General features: G+C 40.3%; 1 protein-coding gene and 1 long non-coding RNA gene across 2 annotated transcripts in view; one reads left to right on the top strand and one right to left on the bottom strand.

The window, feature by feature from the left end:
- The window catches only part of LOC111267342 (uncharacterized), a 31060-nt gene that overhangs the window by 7859 nt on the left and 3242 nt on the right, over positions 1-19959 (top strand). The gene's annotated exons all lie outside the window — the stretch shown is intronic.
- On the bottom strand, positions 262-4801 carry LOC111267343 (uncharacterized). Its single transcript, XR_002684544.2, has 2 exons — positions 4063-4801; positions 262-1109 (listed from the first exon to the last, which is right to left on the bottom strand). It is a non-coding gene; the product is annotated as an uncharacterized LOC111267343 (long non-coding RNA).

The following is a 19959-nucleotide window of genomic DNA, read 5'->3' as shown; positions in this document are numbered from 1 at the left end:
GCCACGCTGTTATGAACATTTGAAACTTGTTACTGCTTTTGACGGATCTACTGTTGGTGGGGCGCCACGATACGCTAAGTGCCATCTACCCGTTCACCGACAAATTGAATTCAAGTCACGTCTGTGTCAGTAAGCGAGCCGGGCCGCGTCATTCAACGTCTCGCTTTCCTCTGTTTTCACTTGTCTGAGTAATAATTCTGTCTACGGACAGCGGTGGGCGCTTCTGCAGAGCTGGAGGTAGCATAAAATATTTGAGCATACTTAGTAAATCGTGTAATCGAAACTGTTCTTTAAATCGCCACTCAGAAATCGCACAGCTTTTACCACACTAATTTTGGATAGATTTCATTACCTAATAACCCAAGCGATAGCTCCCAACAGAGATCTGGCCTATCGTGGAACACCAACCCAAAATCTGTTTTGCTTTGATATAACCTACAGTATACATCTGCCGTGGAAAACGGCGACACCTTAGAATCCTTACAACTAAATGTTCTCTTCACTCATTCACTGATTGGTTCCAAACTGAGCAGCATCACGTTCGACATTTTTTGTCACGCGCCTAGATAAAATCAATTTTAAAGATTCGTTTCATTAATAAGTATAGCAGTGATCACAAATATTCGTCCGGGCAGAAGCATAAAGTCACTACAGAGCAACATAGTAATATTCACAACACGGTCCATCTATTGGTTAGCTTTTGAAAAATTATTCCGTACCGCTCCACCGTTCAATCGTACTGCTTCTTCAACAAAAACAATGTTCAGTATATTGCTGCTGCGCACGCGTATCTTTCTGTGGGGCACTCGTTAATCGTCAGTATCTTCAGCGGCTTCGGAAATCCCTCAAGTGCACTATATACGTATGGGAAAAGTGTTACTATCAACTAGACGTGGTATAGCTTCTGTTGCTGGACCATGCAATCCAGGCTGCAACATACTAGACGACTGTGTTTTTAGTTCACTCAACGTCAGAAGAAAAAACGATCCTTTGTTGCGATTGTGCTGTGTCAAAAAATCATCATCATCGTCGTCGTCGTCGTCGTCGTCGTCGTCGTCGTCGTCGTCGTCGTCATCGTCGACGTCGTCGTCGTCACAAATCATAGAGCCCTGTCATGCGTATAAAAATTTCTGCTGCGTTACTACCAAGTAGTGGACGATATAGCAATAGAAGCGCTCTTATTAACAACCATACCAACAAAGATGAGAAAAAAAAAACTATGTGTACCATACAATGTACAGAGAAGCTCCACAAAATACCGTAATGAACACACTTAAGTCTCATTTGTGTTACCCTAGTTAACGGAAAAGAAATCAGTGGGGACGTCTCCATTGCGACAAAAGTGGCAAGGCTAAATCAACTAGATATATAGCAACACAACGGCAGTGTAACGAACCTCCATAAGATTGAACAATGCAGAATTTTTATATAGATTAGTCTGCTGTTTATGGACATGGCAACTGCTAAATTTTCCGAAGAGACTGAATCAAGGAACAAACAAACGAACATGCATTGGCAGAAATCATTATCACCTATTCTAGTCTAGTTTTCATTTAAGAGGTGTGCAGACCCGCCCATCGACGCGGCGTGAATCAGTACAAATACGGGACAGTTCTAGGACAACACGAAACATTTGCCTGAATTTTTTCACCGACCGGTAGAGATTAGAGCAGCTCGAAATTTAACATGGACGTGTTTTGCTAGGCCAATTGGTCGACGAGTTGGACTATAAATGTTTCCAAGATTAGCAGGACACAAGAAGTGCATGTGTGCTGTATGTGTATGTAGCGACTCCGATCACCCCCGGCGACGCTGTAAAGGCAGAGATAATATGGGGTACACTCAAAAGAGTCAATAACAAAGAAAATTCATTGTATCAGTTGCTCAATAACGAAGTTAACCCTATCAAGGCAATACTGTAAACTGAAAAGACAAGACGGAGAAGCAAAAATGGTATCAAGAGCATGTAGTTACGTACGACGATCGGAAGCGGAATACTGATTCAGGAAGAGAGGCTTCGGTGACCGAGAATAGAAGACTCGAAATCAGTGAGGTAGCTGTACATTGCCAAATTACTGAACAAGATTATATGACGCACGTCGAGGTAATTATCATTGGACTCTGGCTAATTCAATAGTACGATGTCCAAATGCTGAAAATTTAAACGTTAGGTAGAATTTAATATCTAGCAAAACACGTGTAAAGTAATTTATATGTGTTACCGCCAAACTAAATGAAGTATATAATTATCAGTTTGAAGGAAATGGTTTATCACACACGTTCTATTCATGGATAATAATGACAGTGAACCAATAAAGATAGAAAATAATGAAGAAATATTTGTACGTTTTTTTCATCGAAAACATTCCTTCGACGGACTAACATGATTGCATTCCCTACGTTCCATTTACTTTAAAATAAAGTTCCGTTCGTAGCATGATACTGGAGACCCTGAGGCGATGCTTGCTGCGGAAAGTTGGGATAATAATATGGATTATTTCATTACTAAGTTTTTTAGATCGTAAGTATTCTTCTATTAACGATCAAAACGATAGTATAAATCACGATAATTTTCAAAGAGTATCGTAAGACCTGAAAGCGACGATAAGAAGCGGTTTTTAGTCACGGGCAACTAACATAATGTTGGCACTGAATAGATATAATCGCAGGCCGATTTGATACTACAAGCACGACTTTTTACCCTTCTAAGTAAGTCACTCATTGTCAGCTCAACATCTATATATATATATATGTACACATATATAGCAAACGCCCTTCTTACGCATGCAGAAGGACAGGCTGAAGTGGGAAGGCCTCCGAATTATCTTATAGTTTCCAGAATGACATCGCCTTGAGAACCAGATAGACCTATTCCTGTACAACGAGCGAAACACAGGGCACGAAATTCAACTACAAAACCACTTGTCGGCTCATGTTCTAATTCAAATTATAAGGCAAATGTAAAGTTAAACTTTACTTGTCCATAAGTGACCTTTGTTAATGACTTCTTGGACGGTTCCACAAATGTTGTTTGTTCAGTTTTACTCGTGGCCAGCACATAAAATAGTCGTAGCAGATATTCCAGCTGGAGGTTATTATTGTCACACAGAGTATGTTACTGATAAAATCGAATTTGGACCAGGCGAGCGATCTCTTATATATTGCAATATAAAAAAAACATCCAAAACATCACCTAGTTCGCAATTAAATGTTTCCTTGAGCAAAATTTCTACTGAAAAGTGGATAACAAATGATACAATGAAAGCTATAGTTCAATACCCGATTTTGAAAAAGTGATACATATATATTGTTGAGATATAGCTGAGCAAATCTTCTAGCTATGATTTGCAAAAATAATCTCTTCGGAAGATGAACCGCTAATGCAGTTTCAGGAAGCGCACCATAGACCGAGCAGCAAAACATTAGCTATAGACACCTAGACATTTCATATTCAGGATATGATAATATATATATTATTTATTATATATACTAGTTTTTTGGCGACGATACACTGCGTTAAACCTTAAGCATCTTTTTTTTTTGAAAACGGAAACGATAAAGGCGTAGCCAAAGTCACGGCCAAATTGCTTTGGAAGTGTATGAACGCTGGGGGAACTTTAGCCCTGAACGGTATGAGATGACCGCAGACGTGCCTTCCAAGAGACAAAAATGTTTTTACTTGGTTCCGTTAAGTACCAGCGGGATGACTAGCCGTAGGGACAGCAGCGGCAATAGCAATCGCCGTCGCCACCGCAAACTCTACTCTTTTTTTTTTTTTATTTCGAGCTTGAAAGGAATCCATCACGCCCATCGAATCAATATTTTGTAAAAAAGCAAAACGCGGTTCGGATCCCAGAAGGTAAGAGGGAACGGGGTGGTGGAAAGAAATGGAAGAGCATCTACCGCTTCAATTTGCCATAGTTATTCGACTGGCCTTTTGATCGATGCTGCCGTTGGAAATGGCAGTAGTGGTAACGGCCCCTGTTGCCTGCTTCAGATGCAGCCGCCGCAAAGACCACCAAGGACGCAATTATTTCTTACCACTCTAGGACACCCACTTACCGGCGAGAATGTGTTTGGTTGAAAGCTTTCGTGGTATTTGTTTAGACGTCGTCCGCAAAGAACGCGCACAGATATTGACCGCTTGTTGTACCGGTAGAACTGCTTTAAGGACCCTTTTTAACGAGAATCTGGCGTGCCAATTTTCTCTCATCATTTTTATCGAAACATCTAGACACAAAGCAGACGCGTTGATAACACAAACCAAGTTACAAGTCGATAGTGGCTAATTACGCTTCTTTTTAATGGAAGAGCAATTTTTTTAAAAAACCAGTAACGAAAATAAACAATTTTAAGCAACTTTGTCAAATGAACTCGATGCTCAATCGGGAAAAGGGCGCTAATTGTTTTTTAAACCACATCGATTTTCTAACCGTTCCTATACAGTATTTTAACCATTGTATGTAAGGTAGCCCATGTGTGAACTCATACAGATGTGCTATGTAGTACATATCTAGTGGCCTACATGCCAAATGTAACCATCAGGACATGGCCAACTTTTTGGCTTTAGTCAATAGAAATCTCAACTGAAACATAGTTCTTATTCATTTGGTCAATTACGGCTCAATTATGTCTGACAACGGTCAGGTATATATCAGATACGAGAAATTCTATAGGTCATCCCTAGCAGTTGGGTTAAGTGGATGAACATAGTGAAGCGTATGGCAATCGAGCTCGGAGGTCCTAGAAATCATTTTAAATGTAGGCGGATATGCCAAGTGCTTGAAGTGACGCGAAAAAAAAAAAACGTCTATGAACGCCATTGCAGTGAAAATAAGTTCTCTTGGAGCGCCTGATGGACTGAGAAGCTAGCCAAATGCAGTTATCGCGTAATATCAAGTGCGCAGTTATGAATCCAGCAGTTCAGTGATTTTTCCATACGAACAGACATATCGTTAATACTGCTAATAATAGATGGTTGTTCCTCAACAAACGTCATCTCTCTAGTTGTTAGCTAGTACGCCAGGTACCGCACAGCAAATAGGAGTATGCCTGTCTAACACGATTCCCGACGGGTAATGCTAAGGCATCTGCTGGTATTACAACTAGGAAGAGGTAGTCTCTGACCGGCATCGATTTGTCTCTCTCGTAAGCTGACACAGAATTTTCTAGCTCGTTTCTATCTGCAACGTTGGTGCTAAACTTTTCTCCGAGACTTCAGGTCGAAGCTGGTCTCAGCGGGTGGACACGAAACCCGCAAGCGAACAAATGCGACGAAGCTTCTTTGCCCTGTGGGGCTTCTTTTTGGCTAGCATCAGCGATTTAGCACACAACAGTAATGACGGCAGCGGCAATAGCGGCCATCTTGTTAGTCTCGTGTTTGACTCTGTTGTGCAATTGCAGCACGGTTGCTTGTCGTGTAGCAGCACGAATTTCGTCGATCTTCGTGGAGTCGGTACCTGTCAGGTAAAGGTCTACTGTGGCGGTATCGTAAGAAGAAAAACACTATCGATTTAAAATAAATGAAACTGCCGTATCGATTTTACAGTACATGTACAGATAAACAAAATGTCAAATTCTACGTACTCTACGTTAGATCATGGAAAAGCTCCCATGAAAGCCACAGTTGGCTCAACGGTAATCGGTACTTTAACTTATTCAACAAAGCGAAAGGTTCCAGGCCATTAAACAGTTCATACCGCCGACCAAACTGAACATATCTTCAAGCTCCAGACAAGTGACCGGTGATGAACGATCTAGTTTCCAGCATTTGTAGCGACTTCCTTATGTCTTCATATAAATTCTATATCCTTCCTCTCACTACAGAGCTTATGAACGTGCATCCTAAGCTCCTAAGATCCAGCATCTTAAGCTACACATTTTTACATAGCGCACGCCTTCAGCATAGGGTCTATATATCGCGTCGTGGATGTGTTCAAGAGAGTTCCGAATCGTGTCCCGGCAGCGAACTAAGTTTGGCTAGAAGCCGCGATTTAGAGGTAAGAGGCCACATCATTGCAATCCGTTCACCGGCTCCAGATACTGCGGCCGGGCTCGAAATAGAGGTTCAAACTAGGGTTCATTGAAGAGGCAGACCATGGAAATGACCAGAAACTATTAGGGCGCAAGGTTACAACGCTGTTAAGGACAACCAAAATAGAACAGAAACGTAGTAACCAAAATGGGATTGAAATCCTTTAATGTACAACTGTGACTGGAAGATTTATGTTCGCAGGCTATATACATACATATAAATATGCTTGCAACTACGTAGCAGACGGGGCGAGCAACACTACAACCTCACCGAAAATCCGTCTAAAAATCTACATGAACAAGTACTCTTTCAGATATAGAACTTCCAATTCGTACAGGACTTCAATATGAGATATGTATGTCGCTCAGTGGTGTTGCGTGTGAGATAGCGGTTAATAATTGGTTATTACAACGCTGACATAAGGACGACCATGTGAAGCTCCAGAGCCATTTTTTTTTCCAATTTTATTTATATGCGACGCATGCCAACTTCGCAGTTCTGCTAATTATCTACGTGTAACAGAAATAAAAACGGGACGATTTCCTGTACTGCGGTCAGTTTATCCTTTTATAAAAAAAATACACATTTAAATTACAATTTTCCGATTGGAACAATGAGATGCATAGATGAAAAAAGCGGACGTGTCTGTATACACCGGGTTATGCAGCCAGATATCGATGAAAAATATAATTTAAGCATAAAGGCTTAGTGAAGGAACTCGTTCACTGGTTGTTTCTATTATTATTATTATTATAGTGTTAATAATACAGGTATAACAAAAATGTCCACTTTGTATTGAATTCTGGGAATTGAGTTTACGCAGTTGACACTCATATCAGTATCATATACCTTGAGAGATATTTTAACCTGGAGGCGGGTACACTGTGCCCAATTCCCGCTAGTCTAGGGTCAAGATAGCAGTGAAGTTTACGGGAATACATGGGATTATCATGTCAAACTTCATAAGGTTTGCTCAGCTCTTCGTGAGGGGTGACCATGTTACCGTGCTTTGACATGAATACCTCAGATTTTCCTGGGCTTCTAAATCTGTTGGAATTGATATATGAACGTCCGAACGCAGCTGATAATTAGAATAAAGATTAGCCATTTGGTCGCGTTAACACAGTCGTACTGGAATTCTGTACGGCGATATTCGTTATAATATTTTTCAAGTTATGGGCTTCACCGTGTCGACAAAGATGGAGAATCCAGCTCGTAACGAGCAAAATCAATCTGGTATTCTTCATCAGGAATATAACTCTTAATGGATTTACCAGCACCACGTAATAACTGAAGAAATTAAGGAGACCGCGCCGAATGGTCCTTAGTCGATGACAGTGTACTTTGCCAAAGAGTAACTAGCTATACATATGGATCCGTATTCTACGTCTCTCTCTCTCTCTCTCTCTCTCTCTCTCTCTCTCTCTCTCTCTCTCTCTCCATATATTTATATGTGGGGAGAGAGAGAGAGAGAGAGAGAGAGAGAGAGAGGGAGGGAGAATACGATACCTAAATTAGTTGTCCATCGTGACGGGCATGCGGTCATCCATCATTTTTCGTATTGGAAGAATGCCGATTTTTTTTTTAACGAAATAAAAACTCGTTGTGGCCGAAAACAATTCGTCCTATGTATAATTAAAACAAAAATGAGCTATAATTTAATCTCTTTGCGCGAGATAATCCTGGGTCAAAATTAAAAACTATTCTATTTTGCCCAAAATCAACGTCTAAGTTATTGCCAGTTTTCATGAAGTTCCTGGGAAATCCAAAAAAAGGTTTTCAGGAAACCAGCCGGCAGGCCCTCAATATGTTTTTGCTTTGAAAAGCTCAAAAATTCATCGAAACGGCTAAAACAAAAAAAATTGTAGAGAAATTAGCTTCCATTTTAGAAAAGTAATATGCATTGGCAATTGGGTTGTATAGATTAGGTCCAACGGTTGGTCTTTTTAAAACCTTTTGCACGTTTTGGATTTTCGTTGGATGTACTTTGCGTTTTTTGTACTTTTAGCGTTCTATTAGCTTCAAATTCGTTTTGACTGGAATTTTTGTATACACCGTACCGTTTAAGACACGCTTCAGCGACTTCATGCATTACCAGTATTGCTTGTTTAAGCTTAAGTACGATTAAGAGCTTATTTCTCGATTAAAAAAGGGATTTTCTGAAAATGATTAGTAAGTAGTTCAAATCAAAATGTAGCCACAGTGACTAGTGTTTATGCTCAATCAACAATGCCAGTTCTAGTAACTGTAAATAAACTAACGAAAAAATATGATAAGAAGACAGGAAAAGTCCCAGTTATCTTGTATACATATATATATAGCACCAATAAATAGAAATACACGAAAGCTTATCGAACAGCATATTATTCGTATACGTTAATATGCGATAGCTCTGTGTGTTTTACGTAGACGTCAATGGCGCGAGAAGGAAGGCAAGACCGTTGCTGGCGAGAGCACGCAATCTATGTGCACCATCAGAAGACCAGCTGTACCGCGGTCTACTTGTTGTTGTAATAAAAATCGACCCGTGATGATCTTTTTATAGTTTAAGCACATGCCACGACGGTTAGCCGTACGGAAGGGTGGCAAGCGCAGAAAGGGTACGACGATGAACTGGATATGGCTCTGCATACACGGTTGTTTTGGTACAGCATGTTATTACTATGTAAACGTTATTTATGTACACTAAATTATGTACATACTAGAACCAGTCTTTTCTGCATACTGAATCAGACTATCCATTGAAACGAAAATCAGCTAGGATTATATCCAATTTGTACAACTTGAAGACAACGCTGTGGTTAACTGTTGACCTTTTTACTTTAGTTCAATTACGAATTATTCATTTCTGCTTCCTTTAAATGAATAGCCCACTCAGAGCTCCATTGAACATCATAATTCATACGAACCACTTTAATGACTGAAATCCGGTGCTGTTAAGACCATTCCGGTTACGGCGGCTCTACGTGGGGATCAGGCGCCGCGTTAACCGGCAAATGAAAATTTTAGTGTCACCTCTGCTATTCAGAACCACCCTTTTGGGTTGGATGGGTAAAATCTTATCGCAGGAACTTTTGTCTTACAACAATTAAAACTTTACTCGTACCTTCATAATGCTCTAAACGTTCCCATACAGCTGTAATCCTTACAGGTATAAACCCAATTTCATCACAAAGATATACATACCTTACTAGGCGTATAGGATCGTTTTTTGAACTGTGTAGCGTAGAGATGTGGTGGCTCTTGTAAATCTACTAGGCTACGAGGCATTGCGTCTCTCGATAAAGGGAGCGGTCTGCAGATGCTAGAAGTTACCTAACAACTTCTTTGAAGTTAAAATAAATAGTTAGTGTAGTGGTGTCTCCAGAAGAAGCCACTTTTGACACTATCAGCAAGTTGTTTTTTGTAGCGGGTGACAAGATCGGTCTGTGAACAGTCCGCTTAATGTAATTATATTGTACCGATCTTGTGAGCCCTTTGAATAAATGAGACGTTTGTATCGTGGCCCGAATCAAGTATTAGACCCAAGTATTCGTACTGTTAATCCCAATCGAATGATGTTTTTAAAATTTCTCGAGGCAAAGTATACATGAAACACTCAGCTTGCATTTCCCAGTTAAAAAAAAAAAGTATAGGATTTCTATGATATTACAAAAGCCACAATAAATAAACGTCATTTTGGGTTAATTTCGGGAACTGTTTGCTTCCGATCTGACTTGTCCTTGTAGTTCTCAGATTTCTAGTATCATCTATTTCTAGAATTAAAAACTAAAATTCCGTTAATCGTGAAAGAAGCATAGATAGGGTACCTTTGCATAAATTTCGTCATAGCTTCGGTGCTAAAGATTTCGCTTTCGAAGCCAGCACTATAGACCTTTATCGGCATCTTCGTGTTTTGCTTCTAATACATAAACCGACCACATAAAAGCTGCGGAAAGCGACACGTTGCTTTCCAGTATGTCGTCCGATATCAGCATCCTGTATTTATTCATACAGTGATACTCGTGCAAGAAGACTTGTATTCCGTCCGAGGTATTCAGTTGTCTAGACTTGCAGCTTTTGCGAGAGAAAAGTATGATCATCTGCGATAAAAAAAAAAAGTACCTCTTAAGAAGTTGTTTGCACTATGAGACAACGTTACCTTTCAGCGGATACGTGGTTGAAATCGAATCTAGGAGCGGGAATCGGTCAGGGTTTGCCGTCACGACAGGGAAGAAAGCAGTGGATATAATACAGCTTATACTGACGCATTGATGCTATTATAGGAGCTTTAACAGCAATTAGGGCACGGTCTAACGATAGCCTGTTTGATCAGTGTGGATCTATGCTATTGGCGTAACGGCATCAACCGTATTGACTGAGTGCAAGGCACTACCATGTCACGCTTTTCACACTTGCCCCTTGATCATTATTCAGCCAGGTATTAACTTGCCTCGTTGGAATGAGATTTGTCAATACGAATTTGTAACTAAAAAGAAGGTAAAGTTTCCACTTGCAATGCCTATTGAAGTTCCATTGCGTAACTGGCAAGATAATATTGTACCCTAAACCAGCGTGACGTTTATCGTAAAAAGATCGATTCTCCTTTAAAATAAAGTCAATGAATTGTGGTTAAGCAGTGCGCACAGGTTTTCTATCCAGCCGAAACATTAGATAGACTAAGATGAACAGAAGGAATAAAGTTTGAATAAAAAACGCGAAGCATAGATAATTTAATCAGTCAAGAGAGATTCAGTACTTTGAAGTATCCGACTGTAATTGTAGACACAAAAACGGGGTAATACGGCTAGTTGCCTTAACCGTCTACATGTATAATACTAGTATGTACAATATCAGTTAATTATTAGAGTACAATGGTTCACTTGTTTATATATATATATATATATATGCTCATTTTAAAGAATAAAGGAGACATTTACATGATATCTATCACGTCCATGACCATAATCATGCCGACCGGTCTTTTTTGCAAAGTCTAAGCCCTATCACGTTGTTTTTTCACGGAGCTTCTACAGCGCTAACAAATGATCTTAAAACGTTTATTTTTGTATTAATATCCAACTCCGGTAGGATAAAGACAAGATTCTGCTCTATCTATTATTAGGATTTTCAAAGGAACCGTAGGTGGGTTGAAAAAGAACCTTCGAATTTCGTGTCCTTTTGCTAAGCTCATTACTTCTACCAATCTCTTCTGCGCTCCGTCGGTCGGTCGATCGATCGCACGGAAATCGAACGAAGGCTTACTCCTCTTCCGCCAACGAAGGCACGCCGCACAATCGCCATGCGTCGAATATAGACCTAGCTAGCTCGTCGTAACAGTCGCATCATTGGCACCGAGGAGGTGATTTTCTCATGTGCTATAGAGAATGGGTCCCTTCCACACAGCACGACCTCACCTCGATTAGGCGACACACCGGCGCAGCTGCCTCCCTGAAACCTGCAGAATTCGTTTGCAGGCTCGGCTGAGTCGTTGCTGGCGCGTTGTGCGGGTGAAAAAGAAAGATTCTTCTTGCTGACGTGCTTGCGAGGTCCGGGTCGGCTATCCTTGTGCAACTGCGATAAGAAACGAGAAAGCCCTCGAATGGAATAGTAATACGAGAGGAAAAAGTGGAGCGGGCCAACTCAGTCCTAGCCAGCAGTTGGGTAGGTAGCCAAGGTGAGCTACTGCCAGGTGGCCGAGGTTGGCGGGCGTTCGTCCAGAGCGAACGTTACAAGAATAAGAGGAACCCAGTCGCCTTTCTGCTTACAGACGACGTGTCATAGAGATTACGACTGCGCGATGTGACCGTCGACTCGAGCAAGGAAGCAATAAGGGGTTACATATATTCTCAGTTCCTTCACAAGCATTTCCCTATTAGCAAAAACATTCAATGGCAAATATGTAGAAATAAAGCATTACATTGAATGAAGGAATGTTAAAGAAAAAGCGCATGTCTTCCGTAAAATGTCTTTCTCGTGGAATTTGCATTGATTAGACCCAACGAGCTATAATTCAAAGACACTTGTAATACAATCATAACATGAGACAATCATAAGGCCAGCGGAAACATGTCGGACGTTGCGCTACAAATCGTGATCAACCGGACGTTCCATCGTCTCGTTTCGGACAATTGAGCTCTACCCACTTTACTAAAAATAAACTTTGTTCACATGGCGTCTCGACTCGGCCTCTAAAGGGGGCGCAAGTCCGGTTCCAACGAACCATAGGAAAACATGTACAATAAAAATAATCACGATAAGCAAAAAAAAAAGAGAAGCTAAGAGCCTCCAGCAATATGTAAATGATGCACGAGGCACAATTGTTGTATCTTTCTCCAATTTTCCACTTTAAGAAGAGAATTTTTTTATTTCCAAAAAATTACCACGATGTGAGAAATAAAGCTGACGGAGTGCTCTGCCTTTCTACATGGCAGTAATGCGCAGACGTTCCAGCTTAGGGGTGTAGGATTGTGAAGGAACTCCATTATACATAGAGCCGTGATTATAGCAGTGCTCCAAGAGGCGTGCCTACATTTGAGTAAAATCTCTATTTGCTGGTGATAACGGGTGGCTCTATACCCGTTTAGACGGGGTGGCGTCCCTCGCGAATCTAAATAAAAAGTAGTAAATTGCAATAGCTTACAGATGAAGAAGCTTTTTTGAACGCCAAGCCTCAGACGGAAACAAATCAATGATCGGCGTTTGAAGTGCTACAAGCAACACACGCATATATATATATATATATAACTGATGTAAATAGACAGAGATATGTATTATTATCAATCTAGCTGCAAAATTAATTATACTACGTTATTTAGAGGCACAACAATTTATTAACAGGATCGTTTGGCTTCGAAACTCCAGCTTCGATAGCAGTGGGTACCGGAAGTTAAAAAAAAGTTATTCGTATACATGGACTAGGTATCTAAATTCACTGTACTACGCTCAGTAGTTTCATGGTCGTATAACAAGAAACCTATCATCAACTAAAGTGATAGTTCTAGTATACCAGTGTTCCTCACGAGCGATTGTTTTTTTTTTTATTTCAATTCTCTATAAAGAATATTCCAGCCATTAGCAAGTTATGTGAATTAGCCAAAATATGCCCCTCTATTTATTTAGAAGGTTGTGTAAAATTATCTCTACGATAAAAGGTCATATGTCGATTCTTTGTTAAAGAAACTGCGTATGCATGTAGACAACCAACGATTAGTGCCAAATAAATGCCATAGCGCCTTATATCGTTGCATTAAAATGAACCATGAAACGTTGATCACACTGAACTTATACAAAACAGCGTAACTTGCAACAATCGCTCTAGGCAGATGTCCGCATAGACAGTGGACTCGCTGGTGTTTGGGTTTGAACATCGAGGAATATTGAGAAAACAATGGGAGACAGCGGCAAACCTGGTTACATTCAGCTAGAAAAAATATTGCGCTGTCACAGGCAATACGGTACATATATGCAGTAAGGAAGATCTGCAGCAGCTTGAGCACCTGTCTCCCACACCGGAACAGCTAAGCTTGCCATGAAGGCAATCAAACGCTTTTGCCAGTACAGGGATTTCAGTGCTCTGCTGCGTTTAATTAAGTTATCATAGGACGTCTAAAGGGAATCTATATTCGAGGAAAAAGAGTTGTTTCGAGGACTCACCTTGTTTCCCTTTTTGTATATAGTGGGTTAAGTGTTGCAAACGTCTTAAAGATGTTGAGGAACACGAGACTACAAACGCAGATTGAAGTATTAGGGATAGGTTGATCAGTAAATACGTGTGACGCCCAGTATGATTTGTATATGTTGGTCATGTATTACTTGGTAAAGGGAGAACATGTTCTGGAAACCACTTTCAGCTGCACAGGTTTTCGATAACACCTCAGGCTGAAGTGCATTAAGTGTCGGTGTACAGCGGGCTGATTTATTCAGCAGCGCGCTTTGTAGATTGCCTCAGTCTAATGCAGACGTGAATGTAAATAGCTAAGAAAAGATTTATCGCTTTAAAAAGCTTTTTCCAATAAAGTTACTAGGTAATAGTAACTTATTTTGCCTGGTATGGAGCGAATGCAACCATTGTCAGAAACAACACGTCTTCGCATGCCTATTCCTCTATAAAGAATTAGGCATCGTAGGTTGATATCTCACTGATGCAACGGATCCGATGACTAGGCTGATGATGGTTTCCACAGCCTACAATTCCTAAGGAAGTGTTCGTTTCCGTACGTGCTTTTACAGTGTTAGTGGGGTTTTCTATTTCAGACAGATATCTGATCATCTTAAAGGTCAGCTCTGAAATCTGTTAAAGTTTGATACCGCAAAAACAGTCGCAGCTGGATCGCTGCGGGATGTATTTATGACGAGCATAGATACTCGTGTTTGTTATATATTGCTTACTAGTGTCTTTATGATAAAGTGTGTTAGGCGAGTTATCGGTGGTGACAATAGAATTATTGTTACATTTTTCCTACTCGAGAAGGTTCGACAAATGATCTAGAGGTAACTACAAAATGCATGAGAATGAAGTATTAGTACGGTAAAATATTTGACAATATCTTCCTACAGAGATAGCCCTAACATCGTATCACAGAAATCGTGATGAGGGGTTATGGGTAAACCGTGAAACACTACATCTAGCCCTTTCAGAGCTTGTCATCCGGGTTTCGTGAAAAGCATTAATCTGTCAGTTTACAATGCAGGCAGTTGAAGGTTGTTTCGAGGAGTTCAGAGCCAGTATGAGCACCGAGTTAATACATTAGTGTCAATAGATTTACGTGCTACATTTTTGGTGTCATGTTAAGCGAGAGGAGATCTCCGTGATAGGAAAGTAGGCTTTTAGGTAACTCATAGTCGACCAAAGATACAATTAAGACGAACAAATCTGCGGTTGCCGAAATTAGTCCTATCCATATAGCACCTTAATGATGTAACGTAACAGCGCGTGACTAAAAACGGATCCGTTGGCGAAATTCTAGCTACAAATGTTAAATTATGGTATTCGAACTATCGCTTGAGATCGTTAGGAGGTGATACGCTTGTGACAACCAGTGTCTTCTGTGACTGCTTTAATCTGCTCTCTAGTGAAATTGTCCAAGCGGAACGGCGAGCCCCTTATGCATATCGATGTGCCCCGTATGAAAAAAAATTTGATAAGCCCCATTCTGTGCCGAACTCTGAATGGGTTGGGGCGCTCCGAAGACGTTTTCTTCGGTTAACAAAGTCGATGTTTATAGCTTTCTAGCTTTCGTCAATTCCGTTGATTTCCGGTCTCATATGTATATGTTATAGTTGCAAAAACGATATTGCTAAACGTAATAATAATCATCATAATAACCGATATTCTCCTCCTTTTTTTTTTTTTTTTTTATTTTCATCGACAGTAGTCCTTATTGGCTGTTGCATTAAAGGTCGCTCAGAACGAATTTGGTTTACATCTAGATGCCTTTGTATTCGCTTTTTGCAGGCGGTACTTTGCCAGACTGTGGTTCCCTCTAGGAGTACTTTCGACATTTTCAGAAATAACTAAATTCAGATATTCTATAAATGTCCTTTGGCTATCATGACGGACGGCTGATCATGAGTGAATAGAACGGGGATTTCGTTTATATCTGCATTGTAGCAGGACTTTTCTCTAGACCGTATGTGCTCTGGAAAGAAGTTTCGTAAACGTTTTATTACACCCATTATCTCTCCGAGGCAAATGTTTACACTCGGAAGAACTAAGCATAGCTTTGCATCGTCAGCCGCTGCCTCGCGAATTGCGATATGGATGTGGAAGTATAATCTGAATCCAAGCGACTGAGTGGCATTACTGATTTATCTGAACCCGCCAAAAGTATATGACGGGACATTTTGCATAGAAAACGAAGATCTAAAATGTGTGAATGAAATGTAAAAGATGTGACCTAAACCCATTGGAAAATACTACGCAAAAAATCAGGTGCCTGTTACTTACGGAAATTAAGTTATTGGTGTAAATATCGTTCATACTTATTATACGCACACGTAAAACCGTTTGGGACCATGTCCAAGCCGTGAAACACTTATGTACAGAAAGTTGTGCAGGATTGAAATCATTGTGTGTGTGTGCCAAATCGAGATTCAAGGCGAAGAAAAGTAAAATATGTTGTCTAAATGGCTTTTAGCATGTAAAACAAGCTCTATTGTAACCTATCGGGTAAAGTCTGTAAGGCAAATACAATATAGACACTTTTCAAAAACTTCGCAACAAAATTTGGGAATAAACAAGCTCATTTTCGTTTAATTTCGTTGCTGAAACAAAGCGACCTGTATTGCATCGTATAGGACGAGTAGTTTAGCTGAGTCGAAAATGTTATTTGTTAGGTAGGACATAAGTAATAACCCGGAAGTAAATTTAGTGAAGGAGTGGCTGTCGAGAAGTTTCAATTGATGATATTAAACTTTAGAAAAAGAAATTGAAGCTTTTTGGAATAGTTGGAGTGCGAAGACATTAAGCGGTCTTCTAGTTATATAATTTGAGAGTCACGTATTTATAGTGGAATGAGTACCTTCGTATTGGCGTTGGTGTCATTTTCAGCTAAGATTTGACAGTAGCAGATATATTGCTTTTGTTCGAATGGCGATATTCACGTTTAAGATAGACGGCCTTAAAGCTAAATGAAATTTCTGCACAAGTATTCCACAACTCTATTACGGTTAAGGCAAAAATTAAATTCTGACGGATGAAAAAATGGTCTTTATATATTTGAAATTTATTATTGGAAAAAATAGTCGTTCCCGTGCTAAAAGTTTCGAAGCGAAAAAATGCCTTTCGTATAGATCGACCATATACAAACAAAAAAAAAAGCTCGATGAGACTATAGCGGAAGCAACGATACGCGATTAGTCTCACGGTACCACTGAGGGCTAACGACAACCTTACAATCAAAGCGTAACTGGCTGCAAAAAAAAGCTCGATATTTGGCTATGATAAAAATTAACGTCACAAAATTGAATCGGCCGTATTTCGATTTCTGGAACTCTACAAAGTTAAGCCATTTTTACAGATAATGAAAGGTAGATCACACACACACACACACACAATAATTGTAGTTATTAAACTAAAATTTAAACTGGTAAAGTAACGTTATATGTAATACAAAATTAATCCCATTAAAATGAATTTTGGACTTCTTTTATACTTGAATTTATGCGATATTGTTTCGTGTTCGATATTGTCGTGTCCCGCAAAAGCGGCAAGTGGGGATAAAATTGCTATCTCAGACTGTAATTATAGATGACACGATTCTCGGAATAGCGGAGCCCATCAAGAGATTAAAATCGGCAAGATCAGAGGCCCATTGACGAGAGAAAAGTAAGTAACTCGCTGATTTTATGTGTAACGGGTGTAATAACGCAGCATCAACGAATGGCTAAGTTAGAATCAAGCTTAGCGGTAAACTGGTGTTTCAAGATGTCAAGTTATTTTTTATTTGCTATACCACGTTTACGTGCCACGAGTCGAAATAACTTCCGAGCTTTTGATGGAGCACTGGATAGATATAGGCACAGGTTTTGTGAACTGATAAATCATATTATGCTACTTCCTTTTGGAACGACATTAGCTGCGACCTTATTTAATAACTGAATCCATAACTGACCTTCCTTAGTAACAGCTGCTGCTATAACAAACCGAATCCCGCCCGAAACGCCCGAAGCTGCTCGTATCTGTTGCCAAATAGTTCTAGCAACATATGCTCAGTCGGAACAAGTGCCTTAACTCTCTGTCAATGCACCGGCCAACATTGAAGGGCTAGGAAAATTCAGGTCGAGCTCTGATTAAAAAAAATTACGTGAGATCTAATATTATTTTAGAGGACCACGCGGTCGACTTGATGGATGTACTACGTACTCAGGTAAGTCGTAGAACGCACACACGTCGACAACTGTGTGCTGAAAAGACTGTGATACCCAAGTACATCTGTGTGGCACGAGAACATCAGATAACATACGTACTCTTTGCAATTTTTGAAAGATGGAAATAATTTCGGCATTTCGTACCGAAGGTCTGCCATAACAATAGCCGCCCTTCGACTGCTCTCCTACTACATATATGCGTCAGAACTACGATGAAAGAGGTAAAATTGGGTTTTTTTCAGTTGCATATGCATTGGCGAAAGCTTACTGAAGCACCTCATTCGTCGTTTTACATGCCGTTTGATTGACTACGGGAAGCAGGCTTGTTTTATACATAGTCTTTGTTTGAGGTTAAAAAAACGTAGAAAGATTTTTTTCTTACCGTACAAACCCTAAACATAGAAAGGAGGGAGTGAGTACGTAGAGCGGGCGTGTCTAGTGTGATGGAGTTTCCACTGAAGAGGATGCGAAGAGGAATAAAGCATTTGTCAGCTAGGAAAGGCAAGCAGACTTGTGCGATTGTAAGCAGGGGATCTTTTCTTCTATACGAGCAAACCGATGGCGTATCTCACCGACCCGCCATCCGGCTGACTGTGTGTATCCAAAGGCTTGTGTTTGCCCTCTACTCTTTGAATTCAATGTACATCCAGCATGCTCGACTCCTTAAGCTTTTACCAGGTGCAGCAGTTTAAGTAACTTATTGCTTCAAACGTTCACAATACGAATAAGGAAAAGGAGTCTCTGAATGACAGCCATAGTGAAACATCTTAGGTAACACGTTTTATACTCTTTTCGTTCCTAGATTGTCCTTAGTTCGATCAGTTTAATTTTGGTTGTTTCCTGGATTCTGTATAAGCTCGTCTGTGCTCTCAGTACACGCACTAACGTTACCATACAAGAAAGACAGTGCAATCTTTGCTGTATGCGACTAATCACAGAAGGACACTGACGGGTAAACTTGTAAGCGGTATCCTCGACTATGCATTCGTTAATCGACTCCGGGGCTGGCAAAAAACAACACTAAACTAGCGCACCGGAAAAAGGAAACGTTACCTAATGCGTTGCCTACGCCCGCTTAATATATGGGTTCGACTGTTATGTAGGCGCACACGAGTGTATTGAAGCCATATGATTTTTAATCTTCTATCAAAGGTTACGTTAACCATGTACTGGTAGCCCGTGCTCGGTGGTACCCTTCAGACACACTAGCCGTTGACACAGAAGAGTAATTATACCAATAGAATTATACCCCGTAAGATCCTTGCCGTCGTTCTAAACGTAAGGACTCCTGTTACCTCGTGACTACCGGATTTCTATGCATCTGTAGCATTGCTCATAGTTACTACAGTTGCATCTAACAAACCTCGGCAGGCAGTTGCTTGACGTAAATGTCGTATGGATACTGTATACCACCCCTGAACGTGGTCTTTAGTGGAAATTCTGCTGATGAAAGCAAACCAGAAGTAGTGGTTATGCCGAAATGCTTGTTTATAGCCATTCAGAGATATGACTGTCCGTTGCTTCGGGGATGGAGGGAGGGCTTCTAGGACAAGAGACGTCAATAAAGTAAACATTAGCTTCTATGACAACACAGCTCAAGACGGTAACAACAATAACAACGACAACAATAGAAGTTGCTCCAGATAGGATAGGATTACCAAGCGAGGTAGTGACGTTTATAGATGAAGTAAGCAAGAAATGAATCCAATTATCTTTCGGTAGAGGCTGGCCAAACAAGAATGAATCGAACCTAGGACGAACTCTGAATAGCCAACGAAGTTAGTACACATAAGCCGTGAGGTAAACTACGACTATCTAAGGCATGCTGCGGCTATGTCGACTTTCAGCTACACCATTTAGGTAAGAAAGGTAAAACTAAGCAAGGAAATATCGACTGGAACGAAAGAGTCAATCAGTTAAAAATAAGGTAGATTTGTTTCGGTCACGACCCATTCGCTGATGAAGCATTTTAAGGGGATTTCCAGGAGGCCGTCTGGAAAAAGCTGTTAACAGAGCTAACTAGATAAATTGTTAACAATTTAGTTCAATGTATCTCAGGGTGTATATCGTTAGGC

This window comes from Varroa jacobsoni, unplaced genomic scaffold (assembly GCF_002532875.2).
Source record: "Varroa jacobsoni isolate VJ856 unplaced genomic scaffold, vjacob_1.0 scaffold_1171, whole genome shotgun sequence".
Classification (NCBI taxonomy): domain Eukaryota; kingdom Metazoa; phylum Arthropoda; class Arachnida; order Mesostigmata; family Varroidae; genus Varroa; species Varroa jacobsoni.
The sequence above is the reverse complement of the archived record's forward strand: the minus strand, read 5'-3'. Positions and strand labels throughout refer to the sequence as shown.